This window comes from Macaca fascicularis, chromosome 2 (assembly GCF_037993035.2).
Source record: "Macaca fascicularis isolate 582-1 chromosome 2, T2T-MFA8v1.1".
Taxonomy (NCBI): Eukaryota; Metazoa; Chordata; class Mammalia; order Primates; family Cercopithecidae; genus Macaca; species Macaca fascicularis.
Genome location: NC_088376.1, coordinates 51,108,380 through 51,120,454, shown reverse-complemented (window position 1 = coordinate 51,120,454; position 12,075 = coordinate 51,108,380). Strand labels below are relative to the sequence as shown.

The following is a 12,075-nucleotide window of genomic DNA, read 5'->3' as shown; positions in this document are numbered from 1 at the left end:
TGCATGGATGAAAAAGAGATTATTGAATGGTCAGCAGTTAAGGGTTTACTTCATTTCCTTGTTAGGAAAAATCACTTCCACCAAGAACAATATCTTCCTTGTCACCTTGGTGCCATCCAAAATTGTGTTTAAAAAAAGGTGATATCTACATTTATTTTAATGATACTGATGAATTTTATTGTCAATAACTGGAGAGATAAAAACTGGCTTTTGAAAAATGAGTCATAGAGACATCGATAGAAATAAGATCTAGCTATGCTGAGCAATTTAAACATCATGATTCTACAAGTTATATATATAATTTGGGTGTTTCTTTTTTAAAACGTTTATGTTAGGTTCAGGGATACATGTGTAGGTTTGTTATACAGAGGAGTTGCTGCACAGATTATTTCATCACCCAGGTACTAAGCCTGGTACCCCATAGTTACTTTTTCTGCTCCTTTCCCTCCTCCTACTCTCCACCCTCAAGGAGGCCCCAGTGTCTGTTGTTCCCTTGTGTTCATGAGTTTTCATCATTTAGCTCCTACTTTGGATTTTTCTATATGCACAAAACACCAAGTAATAAGAAATGTGCTTAATTCAACTGGGTTGATTTTTTTTAACTGAGCTGACTACATAGTTTTTTTCTTTCATAACTTCTGTGAGAAATTCAAGGCCTTTCTACGTGGAGTCAAAAGTCTTGAATATACAGAAATAGAATTCCATTTTCTGGGTAATTTAAAATATCTATTAAACACTATTATTTATTACATCTCTAGCATCTTTTTTCTGAATATTCATCCAGCTAACAGTTACTAACTAGGGGTTCCGTTTAAGATTGTATGCCATTTACTGAAGGGGCCACAGCAGTGATGAGAAAGGTAACTTAGTGTTGCCTTCACGATTATTCATATATATTCATGTATCTGACTAAATAATTCCAATTTGGTTATATGTTTGTTGTTTTAGAGACAGTCCAAAGTATATTTGCTTTTGGTGAATGCTGGTGTTTTTTCTTGATGAAGTGACTTATAAAGAAGTAGCATAAGGAAGTAGCATTGGCAGGAACAAGTGGCAAGCTTTGATGGTTTAGCAATCAAAAAGTTATCTACTGTGCAGATTATACATATACATAATATGTACACAAATACATACACACAAACATGTGTGTATATATTTTTGGGCATGCATATTTTCAAAACATTTATAAAGCTGTTATCATGACTTTTTTTTTTTTAACCACTAATACATGGTAGGGAATGCTAAATGTTCACAGCAAGCTGCTTATTTTATTTTCCTTTATTTGGATGAAGTGCCTTCAGATTAATCCATATTCTCACTCCCGCCCCATCCATGAATGTCTTCTTATTAAAAAAAAGAAACAACAATAAGAAATTAACTGTTAAAAGTGTACACAATAATTTCTGAACAAAGGCAATTCCCTGGAAAAGGTGAGTTTTAACACACTGAAGTTGTAAGATTTATCACAAGAATTATTCATCTTTCACACACACACACACACTAAACACGCACATATACAGAAAATACTTGTATGTGAAATATACATATATTGCACACAAGCATTTGCTATTTTTCTCCTGACATACCTGACATATCTTGTAACTTTTTCAATGGACTCTGAAAATAAACAACTATAAATAAAACAACATAGAAGACTTGAGACTTGATTTCTTTTTTTTTTTCTTGTGAGACAGGCAGCCTTTCTCTATGGAAGCTGTTCTAAGGTCTTATACTGTAGTTCTGTTGAAAAATTGCACTGGCTTGCCAAATATCTTAATGACTTTTCTCTCAGCAGTTGGTAATGGTGAAATGTTATTCTAGTAACCATAATGTCTCTCATAAAACAATTGCATACAATATGTACTGTACTTCTATTTTAGTGAGCTCTTCTGTCAGAATAGCAGTGCCAGTAACCATTTAGCATTTCATAGCAAACTGCTTACCAGTCCTTCAAGTGTAATATTGCAGAAAGAGTGAAGAAATGCGTGATTAAAAACATTCACTGAGAGTGGACCATTTAACACAACCCGACACTGCAAAATAAACCAGCCTTCACATATATAGGCGCTCATCATATAAATGACAGTTCTATGTGGTCATTTAATTTTACGATCTCAATTCTCGCATATATTGCTCACATAAATATAGTGTTCTCCTGCAGGGAGGTCTGCTGGGTGTTATAAAATCAGTGAGACCTCAATGGGTTCAAATGGACATCTTTTATAATTATTGCTATAAAATTTCTTGACAATGCATTTTGTTGTCCAATGGCTAAAGAAAATGATTTTCCAAAAGAATGGGTTTCAACAAAGAGAGGAACAGAGCCTGGGAATTTGTTCCTGTATTCACCCATATTCAAATTACCTTAGTTACACTCACCTATTGGAGGCTTTCCAGTTTCTTCACAATAAGTTCTTAAAATGTGGCTTTCAGTTACAAGCAGGCCAGGTTTGAATTGTTTTCTGGTTTGATGAGGCAGTGTGGATTATCTAGAGGGAAGGATTAATTTGCTGTTAATTGCAGTTAAAATCTATTTACAAGAATACTTTCATGCACTTGGACAGATAAAGAAAGATAGGGAAAAGAGTTCCATAAACTCAGGATTAAATATGATTTGAACAGAAAACACAGCAACTTTGAAAAATTGTACCCAAAGCACCATGTATTATTTGAAGAATTCTATTACTTTTTCTGACTTTTTCAGGGTCATATATTTGGCATTATGGAGAATTTGATGTGTTAGATTTTCCCTACCATGTATTGGGACATTTTAATTACCTTTTAGTTTTTATATTTTCTCTAGGATAATAAGTTTGATTAGTATTGCTGCCATGTGTGCCAAGTGTTTAATGGCACACTAATTGGATTTGGGTATTTGTGTCCTATGGTTATCCTGTAACTACTATAGCAACATATTTTTTACATTGTCCATTTAGAAATGCAATAAAATATTTGCTATTTATTGTCGAAAAGAAAATGAATGTTAAATACATTTTCAAGTGTCAAAATATTAATGTGTAGTCACATTTGTTGAAGTAGAAAGAAGGAAAGTGAACTATGGGCCATAGCTTAGCTCTGTGGTGAAAGTAACATTGCAGAGTGTGGCATAGATGGGGAGAGCAGGTCCTGAAGGCATTCGAGCTCTTGGCTTATTTGTCCCTAGTTCGTCTCTATCATCTCCTGTAGGGATCATTTGTCCTTTGCCTCCGCTGCTTTTGGTGCTAATCTAGCAGAAGCATCAATGTTAGGATGGAGATTTAGCTTTCTCCTACTCTTGATTTTGCAGTTTGATTATGGCTTCACCTCCATATGCAGGAATGAGTATGTAACATAAGTTTAGGCCAAAAAGGGAATTACATTCTGCACGTCACAGTGATTGGTTTGGAGAGCACACGTGACAGTTCAGTTACCTCATAGTGGGTTTCAGAACTTTTATATACACCACTAGAAAACAATAACAGCAAAGTCTGCTCTGCAAGTTGATCTTGGAGAAGTTGGGAGGAGGGGAAGCTCCATTCCCCTCATCTTACCACCCAATGGGGCTTGAGATTGAGACTTTCACACAGAAGAGAACAGTGAAAAACTGGAGATAATGAGAGACCAGATTAGCACTTGGACTCTTCATTTAAGTTTCACCTAAAGCTAAATCTAGCCCAGAAAGTTTTAGCTAAAGTTGAGTTTCCTGAATTTGAGAGAGCCTTAACTAATTCACATATCCCTTACCTTAATTTTCTTATGAGATCAGTAGCCATCACCTTTTTCTGTCTAAAGTAGTTCAGTTCAGTTTTCGATACTTGTAACCAAACTAATACTAATAAACTGTTCTTTGCTGATGGCAGATTCAATATTTTGATCTCTGCTTCTCCTGTGTCTAAGCAATCAACTCATTCTTTCATTCCATTAATACAGTTGTACAGATACAATTGATATTGAGTGTTTTCTATGTGATAGATACTATTGATACAACAATAAAAAAGCACATAGTCTCTGTCTTCTTAAAGGAGAGAGTCTCATAATAGAGAAGATTATTAAAGAAGCAGTTACAATGAGAGCAAAAATACAAAGAGTTTTTTAAAAGAACTTAAAAGAACGTCAAGCCCTTAAATGTTGGGTCACAGAAAGTCTCCTGGATGAGGGAGCATCAAACCTGAGGCCTAAGAGATAAGTAAAACCAGAAAGGCTGAGGCAAGGCAAGGAGATAGAGTTGAAAAGTCTACATTCCAAAGAAAACATAAATTAAGTAGCTGAGAAGACATACAGAAGGGCTTGATAAAGGGAAATAGCAAGGGAGGTGGTTTAGGAGTGGGAAGAGACAGGATTAAAGGTAAACAGGCATGGGATAAACTAGTCCATGAAGGGCCTGGGAAACAAAGGAATTTGGACTTTATCTTAAAAACAGTAAAAAGACAATCAGGTTTTAAGTAGGGAGATGGTATGATCAGGTTTTGATGTGTCTAATCCAGATTTAGGCAATCAGATACCTTATTCAAAAAGATTATTATAATAAGAGAAGGCAGACTATTTCAATAAGAGCAGAGAGATTATTGCAATAAGAAAGATGCTCCAACAATGACATCTGCAAATGTTTCAAAGTTCAGGTAGAAAAAAACACTTTTCTTTTTTTTCTTTCTTTCTTTTTTTTTTTTTTTTTTTTGAGACAGAGTGTCACTCTGTTGCCCAGGCTGGAGTGCACCGGTTCACGTCATTCTCCTGCCTAAGCCTCCCAAGTAGCTGGGACTGCAGGCGCCCGCCACCATGCCTGGATAATTTTGTGTGTGTGTGTTTCTTTTTGTTTGTTTTTTGGTATTTTTAGTAGAGTCAGGGTTTCACCATGTTAACCAGGATGGTCTTGATGTCCTGACCTCATGATCTGCCCTCCTCAGCCTCCCAAAGTGCTGGGATTACAGGAATGAGCCACCGCGCCCGGCAAAAAACACTTTTCTTTTATAGGGGGTAGTGAACAAGGCTAGAAAAAAAGCAGGTGTCAGAAAATGAGATGAATGGATGGAAAGGGCATGACTGGATAGCAGATGAGAGAATGTTTTACCCTGAGGTCAGTCTACTACTGGGAGGGACGATTACGGACAGTTTCTGTGCTGGCTTATGCTAATGAAGGGTCAAAACTTATGGACCTGCGGGAAGGAGAGAAGCTTAACTAGAGATGTTAGGAAGCATTTTGTTCAGATTAGTAAGTACAAAAATTTCAACTAATCACGTACGAGGAAAAGAATGGGAATTTGAAGACTAAATATCTGTGTGTCCTATTGTCATAGGCAAACAAAGGGAGCAGCTGTGAGTTGTGCCTAAGTTACATGGGAAAGGGTAATTCTTTGCAGTAAACTATATTCTGGAATACAAAAGCGTGGGAGGGCTCCTTAATTGTTTCTATTTTCTAGGAGCACAGGGCTCAGGTAAACTTTAACATGGTCATGTTTCAGAAACATTTTGATTTACCACGGAAAAGATTTTGAAAGGGCATGAGGCCAAAGAAGAAAGTGTGCAGTAATTCAAGTGCAGTTACCCTGGATCAAGGTAAAGACACTATGGTCATAAAGAAGCAGCAGATTACAAAGGTTTTAAAAACATTAAAAAAAAAAAAAAACAGATTTTAGTGTTTGATTGGACCTGGAATGTGAGCAAAACATTTAAGTCACGAGTGTGTCAAGAAGTTAATACCTTCAGCTGAAATTTTCCCTCTTAAATTCCCCCAATGGCCTCTTTTTGATTATCAATCTGCAAGAGGTCCTCCAAATCACTGCTTTCCAAAGATGTTTTAATCTTTCAAGGACTCAGGTTTCCTCTGTTGTGGCTCCTTTCTCCCATATCCTCTGTCCTCAATAGCTTTAGCCTTATGTCTTGTCTTTACGTATTAACTAAAAATAGACTGTAATATCTCTTGTTTTAATCAATGTCTGGTCTCCAAAAGCAACTATTATGGAGTATATCCCTTAACCCAATATCTCTTTCAGACTCAAAAATGGGGTTTAACATGATTACTACCAGTCTTATGTAACTAAGTTTTACCAATCCTTGCCTGGTTTTTGGCTGTTAAAAATTTATTTGCTATGCACTGAACAGGTGTCTTAAGGCCAATGTCTGGTCTCCAAAAGCAACTGTTATGGAGTATATCCCTTAACCCAATATCTCCTTCAGACTCAAAAACGGGGTTTAACATGATTACTACCAGTCTCATGTAACTAAGTTTTACCGACCCTTGCCTGGTTTTTGGCTGCTAAAAAATTTATTTGCTATGCACTGAACAGGTGTCTTAAGGTTGCCTTTAGTAATATAATTTCTTTGAACTTTTCTGAAGTGTAGCATAGATATATAAAAGTACACAGATCCAGAGTGTATAGATCAATGACCTTGCAGAAAGAGTGCACACATGTAACCAGCATCTAGAAAAAAAAAAGAACCAGTACCCCAGAAACCCCACACTGTGTCTACTTTTTAAAATACAACATCCTATATTGATCTCTAACACATACATTAATTTTATCTATTTTTAAATTTTATATAAATCAAATAAGATACTATGCAACATTTTGTGTCTGGCTTTTCTCTTATTATTTGTGAGATTTACCTATATTGTTACTTACAGTAATCTATTCTCATTGCTGTATTGTATTCCATTATTTGAATACATTAAACTTATTTGGTTATTTCCATTAAGAGGCATTTGGATACTTTTTAGTTCCAGGTACATGGTTAGTGCTATTATAAGAATTATTGTACATGAGTAAATTTGGGGGTACTAATTTAATTTGAAGGATAATTTGTCACTGAATTCCTTTCTAAGCCTTAAATATATGGTAAACAATTTTTTAACCACTTTGGAGCTTCTTATACATTCTAGTTTGTAGTTATAATCTTAACAGTTATTTAAATGTAGTTCTTTTACCTATGTGACTATGTATGTCTTTACATGTCTGTGGATTTTAACTATGATTTTCCATTGGTTTCTCAGGTGGAATTCATTCTTAAATTTTGTTTTTAAGAGGACTCAGGAAAAATATTTACCTCAGTTTATGCAAGTTAAAAAGGCCTTAAAAGTTCTTTGAAAACAACTTACCTACTTCTAAAATTATTGATAACATCCTTCTTATTTTTTTGTTTTGCTTTACTCAACTGCCTCATAGCATTGAGTGTTACTGCAGCAATGTGAAGCAAGCCTACCGTCATCTTCTCATACAAAATTGGATACCTTTCCTGACTGCCTGTTGTGGACTGAATTATGTCCACTTCAAAATTCATATGTTAAAGCTCTAACCCACCATGTCATTGTTAAGGAGGAAATGAAGGTTAAATGAGGTCATATAGGTGGAGCCCTCAATTCAATAAGACTGGTGTCCTTAAAAGAAGAAAGACACCAAGGATGCATACTCACAGAATACAGCCCTCAGGAAGACACAGAGAGAAGATGGCCATCAGCAAGCCGAGGAGAGAGGTATCAGGAGAAACCAAACCTGCTGACACTTTAATCTTAGACTTCCAGCCTCTATACTATGAGATACATTTCTGTTAGTTAAGTCACATAGTCTGTGGTATTTTGCTATGGCAACCCTAGCAAACTAATACACAGTCTTTTCCATGACTTTTTTTTTTTTTTTTGGACAAAATCCAGATCCTGCACAACCGTTTCATGACTTTTGATTTCAGGGTATGTCTTGGTGTTAATACTTATATATCAAATTTTTCTGAGATCTACTTTTTTTCTTTCAATTGACAAATGTAATTATTTTTATTTTCAGAAAAATTGCCTTCTATGTTACCTTGAAATATTTTTGTCCTTTCTCCAATGTAAAAATAATATGCAGCCCTAAAAAAAGAATGAAATTATGTCTTTGCAGCAACATGGATGCAGCTGGAGGCCATTATCCTAAGTGAATTAATGCAGAAACAGAAAAGCAAATATCACATGTTCTCACTGACAAGGGGATGCTAAACCTTGGGTACTCATAGCCATAAAGATGGCAACAATAGACACTGAGGACTACTAGAGCAAGGGTGGAGGGAGGGGGGCAAGGACTGAAAAACTATCAAGTACTGTGCTTACCACCTGAAGAATGGAATCATTCGTACCCCAAACCTCAGCATCACACATTATACCCACATAACAAGCCTGTACATGTACCCCCTGAATCTAAAATAAAAGGTGAAAGTATTTTAAAAGATTACATCTACAAGTGATCACCTTTGTCTGCTTCCAGTAATGTTATCTCAAATATTTGCTAATGTCACCCTTTTTTATCCTTACAGATCTTTTTTGTTTGTTTGTTTGTTTCATCTTACATGTGTGCTTCAACAGGTGCATCCTTTCCGACTTAGCTTCAGGGTGATGGTAAGATCCGTATTTGAGGTTAGGGTATGAGGACTACTTTTTAGAACCTGAGCCTAGAGCAGATGCTACAAACGCTACAAACCAGCTTTATAGACTAGAAGAACATTAGTCTCCAGAAAGAAACACTTTGCATGTATAGGTCCCCCAAAAAATATCATGAATGAGGAGTGATTAATAGTGAGTTTTCTATCCAGACACTATCTCACAGGGTCTAATTCACAGTATTGTTTTATGTCCAACATATTGGTTGCTAGTAACACAGAAAAATGCTTTATAAGGAATTTTAGAAGCATATTATGTCAATGATTAATGCCAATAATTTCTACTTTATCAACAATTATCCAAATCATTAATTTTCCTGATTTGACAAAAGAATAAGATGCAAAGCAGATATCTAACTATAACATGCATTTTCTTCCATAAAATAACTCTCCTATTATGAACACATTTAATATTTCTCTTTGTTTAGATCCTTTCAATAAAGAATATATTAACCTCTTAATATGTCTTTAAATTTCTTTAAATACTGAAAATTAACTCTTATATAATTAATATAACATTTTGATTCATTTTTCTATACTTAATAGTCCAATTAATAGAAAAATATTTTTTAATTTCTCTAAGAAAAAAAAAACCTTTTCTGATCCATATCCTTCAATTACCTTTTATGTGGATTGATAGTCTTCCTAATGCTTCCTCAAGAGTTTCTCCAGTTGGCTTCCCCAGAAACAGATCCCGAGACAAGGATTTGAGTAAAATTATTTTGTTTGACATATTATTCAAGAAAACATTGGTAGGAGAGTAGGAAAGTGAGTCAGCAAGGGGAAGAAAAAAAATGAATGTGCATTAGTGAGCAGATTATTGCTTTTGTCTACTAAAGTTCAATCCTGATGGTGGCCTCTGAAAGACTGTAATTCATCCCTAAGAGTTGTCCCAGCAGAGGGACTAGAAAGCTGGGACATTTATCCTTCAACTCTCATCCATCATTGGTTGAGGAATGTTCTTGAGAGAATTGATTCCCCAGCACCCCAGCCTTTCCCATATTGTGGCTTAGTATGCTCCTCAACACCGTTAATGGCTTTGGAGTGTTGCCTTAAGAAGCTGACTGAGAGCAGTAAGTGCTAAGGGGAAACTGGCAGTACCATGACAGGGTCTACCGTGGTCCATCCTTTGTGTCCTTTTGATTCACTTATGCTCCACTTTAATTTCACTATGTTTGGTCATTGACTCTTCAAGATGAATGTCCAGTTATTTCTTTTTCTTCCTCTCTCTCTCTTGTTTTTAAATTCTCTCACAGGTCTGGATACTTGTTGTTTCAAAAGTTAAAAATTCTTAAAAATAATAGGAAACAAACATAAAAGTGAAGTTGTGGTTTTGCCTACATCTTCAGTCAGCCCCTAGGCCAGAATTTGTAAACTCTGTTAATTATCTCACTCCTTTACAACCCAATCTTTATTTCTCTCACCCTCAGATAGCACTTCTACTAGTCTAGGTTGCTTGACCAATGGGTAAACCAGGTCTTCATCCCTTAGGAGTCTAAGCCTCTAAACATATACCTTTACCTTTTTTGTTGTTTTATTTATTTATTTTTTTTGAGATGGCGGAGTCTTGTCTTGTTGCCCAGTGGAGTGCAATGATGTGATCTCTCAGCTCCCTGCAACCTCCACCTCCTGGATTCAAATGATTATCCTGCCTCAGCCTCCCATGTAGCTGGGATTACAGGCTCCTGCCACCATGCCCAGCTAATTTTTGTAGTTTTAGTAGAGACGGGGTTTCACCATGTTAGCCAGGTTGGTCTCGAACTCCTGACTTCGTGATCTGCCCGCTGCGGCCTCCCACCGGCCATGAGCCACCACGCCCAGCCCAAACGTATACCTTCTTGACTCCTTTATGAGGTATCAATCCATTTTTTCATGATAATCAGGATCAATTACATTGCCTGTACAGTACAATGTTTGTCTGCTGGTCTACTAGCATTGGAGACTAAAATGGCCAGGTGATATCCTGAGCTTTATATTTACTAAAATCCAGACTGCATCTCCTGAAAGAAACATTCCTATTCTGGGAACTAGATCTTCTAATGTAGTAGTATCTAAAATTTTAGGAACAGAGAGCTCACCTTACCCAAAATGGTCACAAGGAGTGCTAGTAAGAGGGACCACTACTATGTTAACTCTTTGGTTTTCTTTCTTTCTTTTTTTTTTTTCTGCCCTATAAGATCTGCAGAATTCGACACCCTTTGGTTTTCAGATCATTGCATTCTAATTACCTGGGACACAGCATCATATAATGGCCAGTAGTTGGAATTTTACCTCACATTTTGAAAGATGGTGCCCCAACCTTGCAGTTGCCCAAGCTGAGACTTTAAGAGGCTACCATGATGTGGTATATGGTTGAAATAGTACATCCTGTGGTTACTTGCTCATTTCTCCACTCTTAATCCAAGGCTATCTCATTGGGAATCTAATGCCTTTTATGCCTTTTACTGAGATATGGTGTTAAAAAGACAGAGAAGGCAAACCTATAGCCAAACACACATCTGTCCTAGTAAGGTTGAAACACCAGTTGGACTAATAAGACCACATTTGTACTGTTGGTTGGTCTCTTCATGGGATATCCCTATATTGGGGGTGGTAGTTGGGAGGTGGGCTCCATGCTTAGTGTTGGTAACTGTTGTTTGAAGATCAGATATTCAGCAACAGCAGCAGCTACATGAGCCACAGTGAAGGAAGAGAAGGATATGGAGCTGGTGCATAGCTTCCTTTCCTGTCATTATTGCTACTCTATTCCTGAGTCCCTTGAATGAGCATTGGAGTATCCAAGTGCCAAATCTGGATGGTATCTGATATAAGTCATTTGCTCTCCTGGTTTTTGCCAGGAGATTAAATCCCGAGGCATAATAGAGTGTCTTCATATCAATAAACTCAAATCAATATCTACAAGTTTAATAATCTTCCCTCCTTGCTTCTGCATCCTCAATATCTACTCCTAGACTTTTTTCTCTTGTTAGCTTTTATAACAAATTAGTCAATTCTTACAGATCTTTTGGTGAATAATTCATTTCTTCTCATAGCAATATAGTACTTTTTCACTTAGGCCATGCTGTGACTTAACCCAGGTAACTCTGCCACTGTTCTGAAAATATGCCACTTCCACAGACCCCCATACGCTCTAGCTGAGCCTGAGAAATTCAGTTACTGCAGGTGTGTGGGCCAAAAACCATGAGCTCTCCTATTGTCACGCAGAAACTCTTCATGCCATCTCTCTCTCTCTCTCTCTCTCTCTCTCTCTCTCTCTCTCTACTACCTGAGTACTGCCTAGCTGCCTACAGCAGAAGAGCTGTCTTCCTGGGTTGCATCAAGGCAAATTTCTTTCTTCCCACCCTCCTGGCATTTACCTTACTCTCTTCTGTCCCCTCTTATAGGGAATATAGACCTGAGGTCCAAGTTTGTAAGCAGAATGCTATGGGCTCAGGAAGGGAGAGAGTAGCTGAAACTGGGCAGCCTCGTCGTCATCCCCAAGAGAGTTACAGGGACTCAGCCCTCTCTTCTCCCATTAAGACAGCCAGTCCTCCTGGATGGCATTACAGTGAGCCCTTAGCCCTAGTTCCCTAGACTGGGGGAAAGGGATGGAAGGAAGGATGCATGGGCAGAGTCCCTGCTACACTCTTCCTTGTGTGCAAGAACTGTTTGTGTCTGTATTTTCTGTGTTGAGGTGTCGTTTTCCCACAATCT

At 37.1% G+C, this 12,075-nt stretch overlaps 1 long non-coding RNA gene across 1 annotated transcript in view; it reads right to left on the bottom strand.

The window, feature by feature from the left end:
• The window catches only part of LOC123571885 (uncharacterized), a 124,029-nt gene extending 113,543 nt beyond the window's left edge, over nt 1-10,486 (bottom strand). The window contains exons 1-2 of the long non-coding RNA XR_006696184.2: nt 10,466-10,486; nt 2,380-2,489 (exon numbers count right to left, since the gene is read on the bottom strand). This is a non-coding gene — a long non-coding RNA (uncharacterized lncRNA). The remainder of the gene's footprint in view (nt 1-2,379; nt 2,490-10,465) is intronic.
• Between the last annotated feature and the right edge of the window lie 1,589 nt (nt 10,487-12,075).